This window comes from Mustela lutreola, chromosome 14 (assembly GCF_030435805.1).
Source record: "Mustela lutreola isolate mMusLut2 chromosome 14, mMusLut2.pri, whole genome shotgun sequence".
Taxonomy (NCBI): Eukaryota; Metazoa; Chordata; class Mammalia; order Carnivora; family Mustelidae; genus Mustela; species Mustela lutreola.
In genome coordinates, this window is record NC_081303.1 from 30184407 (window position 1) to 30198665 (window position 14259).

Consider the following 14259-nt stretch of genomic DNA (forward strand, 5'->3'; position numbering starts at 1 on the left):
AAATACCCAGGAGTATTGATGACTATTTCATACTACAATCAAGTCTGTGTTCAGCCCTGTACTAGCCGCTGATGGTAAGAAGAAAAGTTCAAACAGCAGCATACGTCTGCTGATCACCTTCTACGAGCCAGTCACCAGCCTGTGGAGTCGGCATCCTGGTGATCATTCCCATTTCACAGGTAAGAAAACAGGCTCGATGTCACATGGCTGATAAATGCTCCAACGGTATCACCTCTCGCTAGTTTCTTCACCCTGTCCCTTCACTGTCCTCATCACCCTCATTTGAAAATAAACTTCTTCCTCCGTCCTGCCTCCCCACTAACCCCCCTCCTGCTCTGCATCAGACAGCAACATTGTCACCTCCAACACCTCATACAAACTCACACCTGTCCACATCCTACCCTCCTTCAGTCCAGTTGTCCAAAAGAATGACCCCTCTCCATCCTGAGGCCTATCCTTCCACCCTCACGTTTGAGGCTGTCTGTCCATGTTCTTAGAAACCTCACATTAGGGCACCTGGGTGGCTCAGTGGGCTAAGCCTCTGCCTTCGGCTCAGGTCATGGTCCCAGGGTCCTGGGATCGAGCCCCGCATCGGGCTCTCTGCTCAGCAGGGGGCCTGCTTCCTCCTCTCTCTCTCTCTCTCTCTCTCTCTCTCTACCTGCCTCTCTGCCAACTTATGATCTCTGTCTGTCAAATAAATAAATAAATAAAATCTTAAAGAAAAAAAAAAGAAAGAAACCTCACATTATGACTTATCCTTCCTTGAACCTATTACATTTCCATTCGAATGGATCTTTCCCATTGACACGTAGAGGTGCTCAACTCTCTCCCATTCAAACAGAACAAAACCAGCCTGTCTCTTCAACGATCAGGGACAAACCTCTGGAAAGACTCACTTATGGGTTCTGGGTCCACTTGGTCCTCCAACAACTACAGTCTGGCTCTAGCCCATCAAATCCCATTGCTCTTGATTAAATCACCTGTGACCTCTGTTTCTGAAGCCGATGGAAGTTTACTGGTCCCCATTGTCATTGTCAGGGACTTCCCCGCAGCCCCTATGCTTCCTCTTCTCCTTATTCGGGAAACACTCTGCCCTTGGCTGTCATGACATTTCCCCCTCCTGGCTTTCCTTCTGTCTCTCTAGATCATCCTTCTCTGCTTACCTTCTAGGCTCATCCTAACTCAAAGTCAACGCCAGGCCTTCCCTTCCACACCCATCCTTCCTCCCTCGGCAGCCTCCTCGACGCCATGGTTTCCTTTACCCCTGGGTGTTGATGACTTACGGGAGCACATCTCCTGCCCAGACCTCTCCTTCTCCAAATTCCTGTCCCTATAGCCCCCTGGCTTCTCGACCTCTGCACTCTGATGGTTCAAAGGGTCCTCACGTACAACACAGTGGGATTGAACTTGGGATGTTTGACGGTTCCCGTCGCAGGAATCTACACCTCCATCCACCGCTACAAAGCTGGTCCCTAGGGCTCATCCCCAATATCTCCCTCTCACTTCGTACATTCAAACCATCACGTTCTGTCCATCTGACCTTCTAAACCGCTCCAATCTATGTGCTTCTTCCTACCCCACAATAAATGTCCCAGCATGAAAAACCGTCTCCTGATAGGTCTCCCTGAATCTTCCCGTGGCCACCTCGAATCTACTCCCCACGCTCTACAGTCACAGTGATCTTAGGCATAGTGATCCTTCTGAAATGGGACATCTGGCTGTGTCACCCTCCTGCTTAAGTACTTCTGTGACTACCTGTCACTCTAGAATCAACATCAGAGTCCCTCCTGTGGCTGCTAAGACTCCCTCCTGCCTCTCCTGCTCAGCTCACGTGCTTCTCCCTCTCCTTCTCTGCACCCTAGTCCACTGGCCTTGGGCATCTCCAAATACCATGCCTGCTCTAGCCACGACCCTCTCCCATTCCTGGAATATCCTTTCTCAGTTCCCAAACTCCCTGCAGCAACTCTGCTCCTACTCAGTCTCCAGGTCCCGGCTGAACCATTGTTTTCTGAGGGTGATTTCCCAGGTCCTCCCCGAGGGGGCCGGACCTCCTGTCAAACACTCTTATCATGTCCTGGGCCTCTACTTTTATAAGTGTCATTTTACATTTACTCGTGACAGATTTGTTTCCCCAAATGACTTCAAGTTCCATGAAGGCTGGGGCTTTGACTGCTCTGGTTTTCCCCCCTCCACCTTGTATCCCCCGTGACATTCAATAAATACTTGCTTGACATCATGAAGACATGACCCAGCTTCTGGCCTCATTACTCTTCTGAAATTGCCCTTGCTAAAGTCATCAACAACCTTCAAACTGCCAGAACTGTATGACTGTGGATCCCTGGTGTTCTACCAGCTGGACCATGGGTTTCCAGCACTAAAATAGAACCTTGGCAGTCTTTCCCAAATTCATAGGGAAAAAAAAAAAAAAAAAATGAACTGACAGACTATCCTCAATTTAAATCTTCTGTTTCATAAAGTTTTCTTTCTCAACACTTGGTATCTGCTAGTCTATGTCTGTGGGCAAATGTAGCAGGAGATGCTCTCTGATATAGCTCAAAATTTTATATTCAGCCCTTTCAAAATTTTATGGTATTCTCCAGAAAGCACAACGATTCCCATGGGTTTCACAACATGAACAAGTGTTTGAGACCCACTGGCCAAATCCAAAGAAACATTTTTAGCCCTCTGTGCTCTCGATCTGTATCTGTTTATCAGGTTGTATAACTCTTGTATCTGTTCTGTTTCTCAGGCTGCTTATTCATTTTAGCAACCAGCATTTACTGAGCACATACTATGTTTTCCCACCGTCCTTCATTGCTATTCTTACTGTGGCATTTATCAGCTTCTGTGATCTCTCCCACGTACTGCAAACTCCTGGAGGCTGCAGGGACATGCTTTCTCTTTTGTCTCTCTCTCCCACTCTCTCTGTCTCTCTCTCTCTCCCCCCAGCTAGGCCAGCACATGGCTCAGGCACAAGCATCATCTTTGTTGCACGTAGGAATAAATGAACGAGTGAATCCAGGGGTGAATGAACAGCTGAACAAAATGGTGGGGTACAGCTTGAATCCCCATTCGTGAGGCTCAGCTGTTTCTCCACGGGGAAGCTCATTGTCATGCAGCGGTCACATACAACAGAAATGTCAATTTTACACAGGTAAGCTACCATCTGCTGTTACTGTAACAAGTAAAATGAATCTGATGTAAACTTAATATAGTTTTATAGTCTTGAGCTTGTGGAAGTCACTTCTATTATTTATCCATCACCAAGCCCTGTTGATTTTACCACCTAAATAAATAAATAAATATCACAGTGATTGCCTATCTTCTGGAGATATAATCGGTTTTACTCTAAGTATCTGAAAATACTATGTATTTTGTCTGCAGCAGAATTTGAGTAAATACTGGCATTACTGATATTAATGTATCTTTAAACGCCCCACAGCCTATCAAAACCCATTCTCTTGGCTTCTTCTGCCCCTTCTCCTGAGGTTGTCTATCAAAATTTAATTAACCTTCAAGGCCCAGCTCAAAAATCACCTCCTTCAGAAAGACTTCAGTAGTCTTCTGGAATTACAGGGCCAGCCCCAGGTTCACTTGAGCTCTACTGCATGTGACTGTAAGTCATTTGTGGCTCTACTTAGCCCTTCTTTCTTTAGTCTGCAGGGTACAGCTGCTGATGTAAATGGTCCTCTCCCACACTGCTCTGTGGGCAGCTCGAGCCCAGGGACCACGACTTGCTCATCTTTCTGTCTTCCCAGTGCCTTGAACAATACTCATATTCCGAACTGAAATATGTTAGACTACCATTTTGCTATGCTACACAAACACCATTTTTGTGTGTCATAAGGTGACTTTTTTCCCTAAATAGTTGGGGCATCTGGCTTTTGCCCCAACCCCCCGGCTGTGGCAAGGTTCTAGCAGCCCTACCTGAGAGCCCCATCCAGCTTCCTGCTCTCACCCCCATGAGCCATAGCAGAACATAGAAGAAACAGCTGTCCTTGCTCTAGAATTCATTTGGGGAAAAATTCAAGCTGTTACCTTTTGAAGTGGAATGGGAGTCAGAGGTGAGCCCTAGCCAGTGAGCTGTGTGGGAGGAGAAATGTTTGCAGTGAGCCAGGCCCGTGGCTCTCAGACTTGTTTTGTCAAACAGCAGGCAGGCTCCCAGCACAGACCTGGGCCTCGGGGGCCACCCTGCCCACCTTCTTCCGGAGGTCCCTTGGGGTGGGACAGACACAGGGCCTTCCGAGCATCTCGATGCCACTAACATCTGGAGCAAAGCAGAGACAACCCCTCCTTTTCCCCCTCTTCCATCCCCACAGGAGATCACGCTCACGGTCCACAGGGCCCAGCCCTAACGCATACGCCACAGAGACAGGAGCAGGAAAGATGGAAATTCAACATAAGAAAACTGACTGCTTTGTCCCTGAACTGTGCCTTGTACAAACCTCTCCAGACTGCAAACATTCCAGCTCACCCATCAAAGTGTGTAACGTTCAGCCACATGCTGTTAGAACCCAAAGTGAGTCTCCGAGCACCTGTGATGCTCCTGTGCCCCTGCTTCAGGTCACCGTGCCGAGAAGGAAAGTCATCGGGGGAAGAGCAGAAAGGTGCTGCTTGATGGCAGAGAGCCTGGGCTCCCCCACATACGTGATCACGATATTAAATGAGATGATGTAGGCAGAGTGCTTAGCAGAATAGCTGGAACTTAGCTCTTAAGGAAGGCTTCCCCCCTAACTGTGCTGGAAAGCCTGCCCTCATGCCCTTCATGCACCTAGAAGCTTCCAGAATGGGTGAGGATCATCAGAAGGGAAATCCTGGGGAAAGGGAGTGCTGAGCTGGCCGTCTGTGCTGATGGGAGTTTCCCGAGGGGGCGTTCCAGAACACACTGATGGATGCCTCCACAGCTGTGTCAATAACCCTCCTTCCTCCTCCGGGACAATCTGGCCCTAGACACCAGAGCAATTTTCAAAACTTTTCTTTCAAGCGTATCTCTCCTCCTCTCCTTTCAGAAGCCCAATTGTAACACCAGAAATAGACCTACTGACCTTGCTGATGGGCAGCCACATGCTGCCCAGGGGCTAGCAGCGTCTCCTGCCTCCTCTCTCATAACATAGACATTAGCGTGTTAGAAACCCTCTATGCATATTTTCCACCTAGCCATATATCTTAGAAATCATTCCCTGTCAATTATGAAGAAACTTCCTAAGTCCTTTTTTTTTTTCTTTTTTTAAATAATAGGACAGTATTCAACTACCCGGAGGTACCATGAGATTTAAAAAAAAAAAAAAAAAAAAAAAGTCCCTCTCAGACGAGCACGTAAATTGTTCTTTCAAATGATGCTATACTGTGCGTCTGTCTTTGTGACTGGAGCCAATACAAGGGCAAGCTCAATTCCTAAAAATGGAGTCACTGGGTCTGACGGTGGGCACTTCTAATTTTGGGAGATGTTTCTAAAACACTCTCCAAAGAAGTTGTACCCATTTTCTCTTCCAACAGTAACACAGGAAAGGGATTGTTTCTCCAGGATTTCATCAGCAGTTTATAAACCTTTTGGATGCTCATTGAAAGTAAATTGCAGTTTACACTTTATCTATTAAAGAATCAATCTTCTGTGTACAGTTAAACCCCTGAGTCCTCGAGGGAATGAAGAGCACGTAGTTTTTGTTGTTTTGTTGTTTTTTTGTTTTTTGTTTTGTTTTGTTTTGTTTTACCAGGCCAGCACTTTCCCTAAAGCCCAACAGGATCCCAGCATCTCTTGGTGTATGTTCACCACGGCTCCAGATTTTCAGCTTCCACACCCGACTCTGTACTTAACAGGAGACCAGCATCATGGAAGGAAAAGGGCCTTCGGAACTGGGAGACCCGGCTTCACGCAGCAGCTCTGCCACTGACTGGCTTGATGCTCTTAGCAAATAATTTAACTTCTCCCCAACTCAGTCTCCTCTGCATGAAATACAGAGATAATCATATTGATTTTTCAAAGCCTTGTGTCTGGCACAGAGAAGGGACTTAATAAGTAGCAGCAGTTTTCATTAGTGTTAATGATCATCAGGCTGGATTCGAGACCTCAGGGCACTTTTCACAATTGACAAGACCTGGAATGGCCCAGCCAGGGCCGTTCTGTTAAGAAGCCACCCAGACGACTCCCAAGTTCTGCTCCGATCCATCCCAGCCTCCTTCCAGAGTTGCCGGGAGAGGCCACTACAATCCCACCCCGGGCCTCTGGGTGAGGGTGGGCGTTTCCTGGGCCCCGGTGGCTCTGTTGTTGCCAGAGCTTGTCTGCACGCAGCCCCACAAATCTCTGGGCCAAGAGGAGCTCATTTCCAATTACAGACCCATCTGCTGGAGACAAAACAGAGATCCTTGAGCAAAGAAGGAGGGACTTGCTCCCATCAGCCCTGGAGCCCATTCAGCTTTTCCTCAGCAATTTTTGATAAGGGCACTAAAGGCAAATTTCTAGTTCTGGCAAGAATGCCAAGGATGCCCACCACTGGGGTTTCTGTGTGTGTGACACAGACATCCTGCCCCCAGCAGCCTTTTCAGAGGCTTTTCTCATTCACACTTGGTCTTCTCTCATTTTATCCCCCAGGTGGCAGAAATTCTAGCCATGATCCTCATGAGGGGAGAACTTTGAGGAGGGGGCTGCGATCCCCCACCACTGGTCCACCCTGGGTGTCCACTCCACCACCCCCCACCTCCATCTCTACATGCTGGTTTAGATCCTCGCGGGCACTGCAGCTGGAACCACTGGAGAGAGGTCTGAGAAATTACCGTCGCTCTCCGAGAATATACCTCTACTCTTTCTTCCTCTTCATCGGCCTCTGTCAGTTTAAAGGAAAGGGGCGGGAGCTGCATACAGTCCCGAGTACTTCAGGAATACAGAAAGGAATCTGCCTCCCCCGCCCCCACCTCGCCCCCAGGAAGACTCCAGATCCCAGCGAATCTCAGGCAAAGTGCTCTAGCCAGACCTGAAGTCTCCCCCCGCCCCCCGCTCCCTTCCCGTTTGTCTCTCACGCGGTATAAAACGTGGGTCCGGCTCCGCCACTGGAGGACCCGACACAGGACACAGAGATACGACTGCGTAGACGTCAACCCCTGCCAGTTACGCTGGCCCCCCAGCCTTGCGGGTGAGAACCCCCAGCTCCATCCGGGTCCTCCGGCCAGGCCACGAGTGTGGCCCCGGGCTGAATGAGGGTCCGGGGGTGGGCAGACTGGAAAGAACCGGAGAAAGTGCCTCCGCTGACTGCGGGGGGAGAGCGGCTGCCTGACCCCACCCTCCACTCTCCGCCTCAAACTTGCTAGAAAGAGCAAACTTTCAGGGCCCCACAATTCCACCCGGAAAAAAGGGATGCCCAAGTGTGACAGAAAAGCACGGGTGGTGTATGTAACCCAGGGACAGATCTCCACTCCTGCGCTCCCCGGTCGCCTTAGGCAGCGCAGAGACCGGAGGAAGCCACCCCGGCAGGAGGTCTCCCGGGCGCCGCTCCGGGCACTCTCCCCGGGCCACCCAGCCAGACGGGTGATGGGGACGCGAGCACTGCCTTCAGCTCTTGCCCTGCTTCTATTTGGGCCAAACCCTCCTCCCGGCCGCTGAGCGAAGCTTCGATGTGGCCCGGCGCTCCGAGCGAAGCCCTCGGCGCACCGCCCGGGGGAGAGCGGTGCGCGACGCCGCCTCCGGCCTCGGGAGCGAGCGGACCCCGGCCCGGGTGAGAGTCCGGTTTCTCCGTCCCTCAGGCAGACTTCGGCCCCGGTTGCCTTGGAGATGGCGACCCTGAGCCGCAAACGCACCTCCGCCCTCCTTCCGTGGTCAAACTTCAGCAAAATCCCCAGCAAACCGCACCCAGGTTGCAAGGCCGGCGCAGAGGCGCCCGCGCGCTCCGAGGCACCCGGACGCACGGACCGACGGCGGTGGCGCTGCCCGCCCGCCCGGCTCCCACCCGCCGCGGTGCTCAGCCCCGGCCCCGCTCACTCACGCGCGCCGGACGGTCCCGCCGAGTGTGCAGCGTAGCGAGCCGGGGCCGCCGCATGCTCCTGGGAGGTCGTGGGCGCCCGGGCGCAGCAGCCGCGTCCGAGTGCGCACCGGCCAGGGGAAGGCGCTCGCGGAGCGGGAGCGGGCGGCAGCGGCGCAGGCGGGGACAGGAGCCCCGCAAGTCCGGCCCGGAGGCGGAGACAGCGCGCCCAGCGACCTGGCCACGAGGCGGGAGACGTCCACCCCCACCCCCTAGAAGCACGCGGCTGCAGATGTGGAGCCGGAGAGCCGAGCGCCGAACCAGACCCGGCACTGCCCGGTCACGGTCAAGATAGGGGCGTGCGGGGAAGGCGGCCCCGGGGCTCGCTGCCGCCGGTACTAAGGCGCCATCGGAAGTACGCCCGGCCCGGCACTTCCCCGCGCCAAGCCCGGCACCCCGCGGGATCCTCGGCCCGCCCCCCTCCGCTCCCTCCCTCCTTTTCTTCCTTCCGGGAACCTCGGCTCCAAGAGCGCCCTAACCCGTTACCACGGCGCTTCGCTCCGGCGGCCGCTCCTGGGTTCGGCTGGCACCGGGTCTGCGCGCGTCCTTCCGAGCGCCCGGGCCTGGGGCTGCCGGCGCGAGGCTCCTCTGCCTTCCCCGGCGCTCCGAGCACTGGCCCCGCACGGAGCCGGGAACCTCATCGCCCCTCCAGGTGGCCGGGGCTGGGGGCAGGTACCGAGCAACCTGATTGGCGCTGGCCGGAGTCCTGGGAGAATCCCCCACCCGCTTGCACCAAGGCGAAGGGAAGGGACAAAACGGCGCAGGCTGGTGCCTTCCAACGAGTCCCTTAGCTCCGCTGTCTTTTTGCCCAAGAAATGTGAGCTCAGGAGTCGGCGCCCTAATGATGAAGTCCCAGAACCTAAGTCAGGTTCGGTGGGATGAGGAGGTTCGGAGCCCGATGACTAAAAAAGAATTCTTAAGACATCTTTGGTGCAAAATGGTGGTTTATTAAAGCACGGGGACAGGACCCGTGGGCAGGAAGAGCTGCTGCTGCCCCGGGTTGTGAGGGGTGGTTGGTTATATACACAGGAGTTGGGTAGGTGAGGACAAAGGGGTGTTCAGAAGGGCTATTGGGGCAAAGAATACTATCAGGATATTGAAGGCTTAGTTGCTATCAAGTAAAGACAATTGGAAGTCTGGTGGAATGTTACATTCTTACTATCAAGCATCCTTGTTAATGAGATTTAGGTTTAGAAGAAATTTAACTTTATTTACTTTTCCTTCTACCTCCGCCTCCTTCCGTTTTTCATGGAGGGGAGGGTGACATTAGGGCTATTGATAAGGTAACTTCGTTGTTGTAAATATCAAGGACATTTGCAAACCAAGGGAGACTCCTACCTTGCAGAACTGTGATCTCTGCAAGTTAACTATTTATCGTTTTATGGCAGTTGGGGGTGCCTGAGGAATGCTACACATATGGAGGGGAGCGGATGAAGGGGGAATGCAAGGCGCCAGCTCTTGCTTTGTCCTCAGCCAGCCTCCTGCTCCCTCATCACTAAGAACTTCGCGAGCCACCACTCAAGTCTAGCACGGAAAGTCCGGCAAGAATGATAGTTTTAAGGACCACGGAGTGTCGCTGTCCCCTGGACTTTGCCTGGAGAGCCTCCCGAAAGGCTCCTCTGTTTCCCCATTTCTGGCCAGCGCTGGTCCCTGTTAGTCCAGTCACACCTGGATGTCCCCGCGGTGGAGGGACACCGCGTCCTTGTAGCGGGGCAGGGAGGGAGTAAATGCAAATTAGAATTATGATGGCGAGATCTAGCAGGAAGAGGCATGAAAGGAGACGCAATGTCGTCCTCTTCCCCCAACACGAGGAGAAATGTTAACAGTGCTCTAGATTTCTTCTCTGAAATCACCATCCTGTAATGTTTTCAAGCTCTACAAGTTGCTTATGTGCTGTACCCCCCCCCCCCCAAACCGTAAATTCTGACATCAGTCTGCTTGGAGAACATGGCGGGGTGAAATGGAAGGAAACGGTCACTTTTTCGCATCTCCAAAGCATCTCATTATGGAACCTTTGCCTGTTCCTATGTGTTCATCCCCCCCCTTCCCCCCTTCCCCCGACCCTACTCATCAGGCTTGGACTAAAGATAGGGGAAGAGGGAGGGAAGGAGGGAGAGGGTCACCAACAGTAATGCTCAAGGTGGGGGGGGTGCTGTTCTTATCAAATATGTTTTCCTCTTCATACTCTGGACAGTCTGGAGAATTCAGAGCAAACATGAGCATTTTATCAGTTTCTGGAGAGAAGGAAAAACACTGGTCCCTCAGTCCAGGTCCACCTTGTAAAGGAGAGGAGTAAGAAATTTAGCAACCTTTATTATTCAACTTGGAGCAATCTTTATTATTCCTGAAGCACTCTAAAAAAATATGCGTCTATCCAAGGGCAAGCTACACACCCAGTGGGTCCAGCAGGCTTCCTGTTGTTTCCAACACTCCATGTTTTTCCTCTTTCTCTTTACAGGTTTCAAGTTTGATCTCGGATCATCATGCGCTGCCTTTTCTCACACAGTCAAACCTCACACCTACATACTTTCCTTGTCTCAATTCTTCTCAAAGGCAAAGCTGCAATATAAAGAGATGTGTTATTTTCTTAGGTACAATTACACAGAGAGAGGAAGAAGCTGGGTGCAGCCTGAGCCACCATCATAAATCAAACCTGTGTACTCAGCCAGGTCACTGACATCACCCCTACCACTGGCCCCATTCCTCTTCCTAAACCCTTCACTTCCCCCTAAAGCAACAACCTTCCTGACTTCACGGTAGTTACCTCATGTATGTCTACCCAAACACGGTTGTGTTTGCTTATTTTTGTACTTTATGTAAATGATATGAGTGTGAATTATTTTTTTTAAGATTTTATTTATTTGACAGAGAGATCACAAGGAGGCAGAGAGGTAGGCAGAGGTGGGGGGGAAGCAGGATCACGGCTGAGCAGAGAGCCCAATGTGGGGTTTGATCACAGGACCCTGAAATCATGACCTGAGCTGAAGGCAGAGGTTTTAACCCACTGAGCCACCCAGACACCCCTAGAGCATAAATTCTTTGTGTATCAGGCCTCTTCTTTCATTTGGTTATGTTTGTGAGGTCATCCATTTTTGTTATATATTGTTCTCGTTGGAGCTATCACAAATAACACTGCTAACCGCATTCTTGTACGCATCTCCTGGTGTGCAGAAGCAAACTTCTCTTTAAAGTATACACCTTGCAGTGGAATTGCTGGGCCACAGTCTATGCCCATATTTAACTTCATTAGATAAAGCCAAGTTGTTTACCAAAGTGGTCATAAAATTCACACTTCCACTAAATATGTATTTTGCAGTCACTCTACATATTTGCCCAGATATCTTGTTAGAGTTCTTAATTTTTGTCAATCTGGTGGCTATGTAATGATATCAAACCTGTGATCTTCATTTCACATCCCTAATTACCAATAAGATGGTGTGCATTTTTATGTACTTAGAGCCTATTTGAATTTTCTGTTTTGTGAAGTGCCTGTATAAATCTTTACCCATTTTTCTACTGAGTCATCAGATTTTTTTTCTTTTTGATCCATAAAGGTTCTTTGTATATTCTAGCTATATAGAATGTCACTTTGTCACTTATAGATTGCAAGTATCTTCTCCCCTTCATTAATCTTCATCTTTTGATCAGGAATAATTTTTTAAAAGGGGATTTTCATTGTGAGATCACTGTAAATTCAGAAGTAATTTTAAGAAATTATGCAAGGGTCCTCGGTACCCTCGCCCAGTTCCCCGCATTGCTACGGTCTTGCAAAACTATATCACACGCAGGAGATTGACATTTCCAGAGTCAGAACATTTCTATCAGCACAAGAATCCCTCAGGTTTCCTTTTAATAGCCACACCTACTTCCCACTCCCCACCCCTAATCCCTAGAAACCACTGGTCTGTTTACCATTTCTAAAACTGTGATTTCAAGAATAGTAAGTAAATGAAATAATATGGTATGTACGCTTTTTTTTCTCCCCCACTCAGCATAATTCTTCGGGGGTTGATCCAGGTTTATTAATTGGAAGGTAGGAAGGTACCAAGACTTGTTTAACCATTCATTTACTCACTGAAAGACATCTGGGTTTGTTTGGTTTTTTTCCAGTTTTGAGCAGTTATAAATCAATCCACTATAAATATTTGTGTGTAGGTTTTGGTATGAACGTAAGTTTTCATGTCTCTGGGGTGAATGTCCAGAAGTGCAGTTGCTGTACTGTGTGGTAGTTGCACATTCCCTTTATAAAAGAGATGGCCAGCCTGTTTTCCAGAGTGCCTTTTTGGACTCACACTGGCAATATATGAGGTACCCAGTTTTTCCACATCCTTCCATTTGGTGTTGTCACTGTTTTTAAAAATTTAATCCATCTTCATAAATGTATAGTGATAATTTCACTCTGGTTGTAATTTCCATTCCCCTAATGACAAATAATGTTGAACATCTTTTCATGTACTTATTTGGCATCTGTATTTCCAAATAAGTGCTCTCTTTGGGGAAATGTCTGTTTATGCCTTTTGGACATTTTCTTTTACTTTTTTTTTTAAGATTTTGTTTATTCATTTGACAGACAGAGATCACAAGTGGGCAGAGAGAGAGGAGGAAGCAGACTCCCTGCAGATCAGAGAGCCCGATGTGGGGCTCCATCCCAGGACCCTGAGATCATGACCTGAGCTGAAGGCAGAGGCTTAACGCACTGAGCCACCTTTTGGACATTTTTAATTAGATTGTTTGTTCTTTTACTCCTGAGTTTTGATAATTCTTTACATATTTTAGATACTAGTTATTGGATTTTGTTCTTGTTTTATTTTGTTTTTTTGTTTTTATTTAGAGCGAAAGTGCGACGAGCAGGAGGAGGGACAGAGGGATAGGGAGAATCCTAAGCAGGGTCCACACTCAGCCCAGAGCCTGAGGCCAGGCTCCAGGAGGCACTCGATTTCACAACCCTGAGATCATAACCTGAACCAAAATCAAGTGTCTGATGCTTAACGAACTGAGCCACCTAGGCGCCTGGAGATCCTTTTTTTTTTTTTAAGATTTTATTTATTTCTTTGATAGAGAGATCACAAGTAGGCAGAGAGGCAGGCACAGAGAGGGGGGAAATCAGGCTCCCTGCTGAGCAGAGAGCCCGATGCAGGACTCGATCCCAGGACCCTGGGATCATGATCTGAGTTGAAGGCAGAGGCTTAACCTACTGAGCCACCCAGGCACCCCGATCCTAGTCTTTTTGCAGATACATGGTTTGTAAATATTTTCTCCCATTCTGTAGATTGTCTTTTATCCTCTTTACATAGATTTTGCAGAGGACTTTGTAAATTTTGATAAGGTCCAGTTTTTCAGTTTTTCTTACTATGGGTCATGGAATTTCTGTCAAGTCTAAGAACTCTCTGCTTAGCCCTACATCCCAAAGATTTTCTCCCAATTTTTTTCTCTTCCAAGTTTTACCTTTAAGTCTGTGACCTGAGTTAATTTTTATATAAGATGTGAGATTTTGGTTGAGATTTTTTTCTTGCCTCAGTATGTCCAATTGCTTTAACACCATTTGTTTAAAAACTCTGTCTTCCATTGACTTGCCTTTACACCTTTGTCAAGAACTTGTTAGCATACTTGTGTGAGTCTGTTTCTGGATTCTCTTTTCTGTTCTGCTGATTTCCTCCACTCAATACCAGGTTGAAACTGAGCAGACTGATTTGGCCCATGTTATTCTTCCTATTCACAAGTGTTTTAGGTCAGGATGACGGGGTGACTCAGTCATTAAGCATCTGCCTTCGGCTCAGGTCATGATCTCAGGGTCCTGGGAATAAGCCCCTCATCGGGCTCTCTGCTCAGCAGGGAGCCTGCTTCTTCCTCTCCCTCTGCCCACTACTCTCCCTGCTTGTGCTCTGTCAAATAAATAAATAAAAATATTTAAAAATAAATAAAAAATTTAAAATATTGTTTTAGGCCTTTTAGTTCCTCTGCCTTTCCACTTATACTTTAGAATAATCTTCTCTATATCTACAAGAGCCTTGCCAGCATTTTGATATTATGGAGAAATATTGAGCCTTTCATCATTAAATATAAATTAGCTGTAGATATCACATTCACAATTTTTCCTTCTAACTGTAGGTATCAAGTTGAGAAAATTTTCTTCTATTCCTTTTTTTTTTTTAAGATTTATTTATTTATTTATTTGACAGAGATCACAAGTAGGCAGAGAGGCAGGCAGAGAGAGAGAGGAGGAAGCAGGCTCCCTGCTGAGCAGAGAGCC

At 48.8% G+C, this 14259-nt stretch overlaps 1 protein-coding gene across 3 annotated transcripts in view; it reads right to left on the minus strand.

Annotated features, from left to right (window-relative positions):
- The window catches only part of FAM163A (family with sequence similarity 163 member A), a 76585-nt gene extending 67939 nt beyond the window's left edge, over positions 1-8646 (minus strand). Inside the window, exon 1 of one of the 3 annotated variants that reach the window (XM_059146717.1) lies at positions 8496-8646. The gene's annotated coding sequence lies outside the window, so the exon portion shown is untranslated. Of the gene's footprint in view, positions 1-7973; positions 8428-8488 lie in introns of those variants that run through there. The other 2 variants (XM_059146716.1, XM_059146715.1) reach the window with 2 other exon arrangements.
- Positions 8647-14259: the final 5613 nt, after the last annotated feature.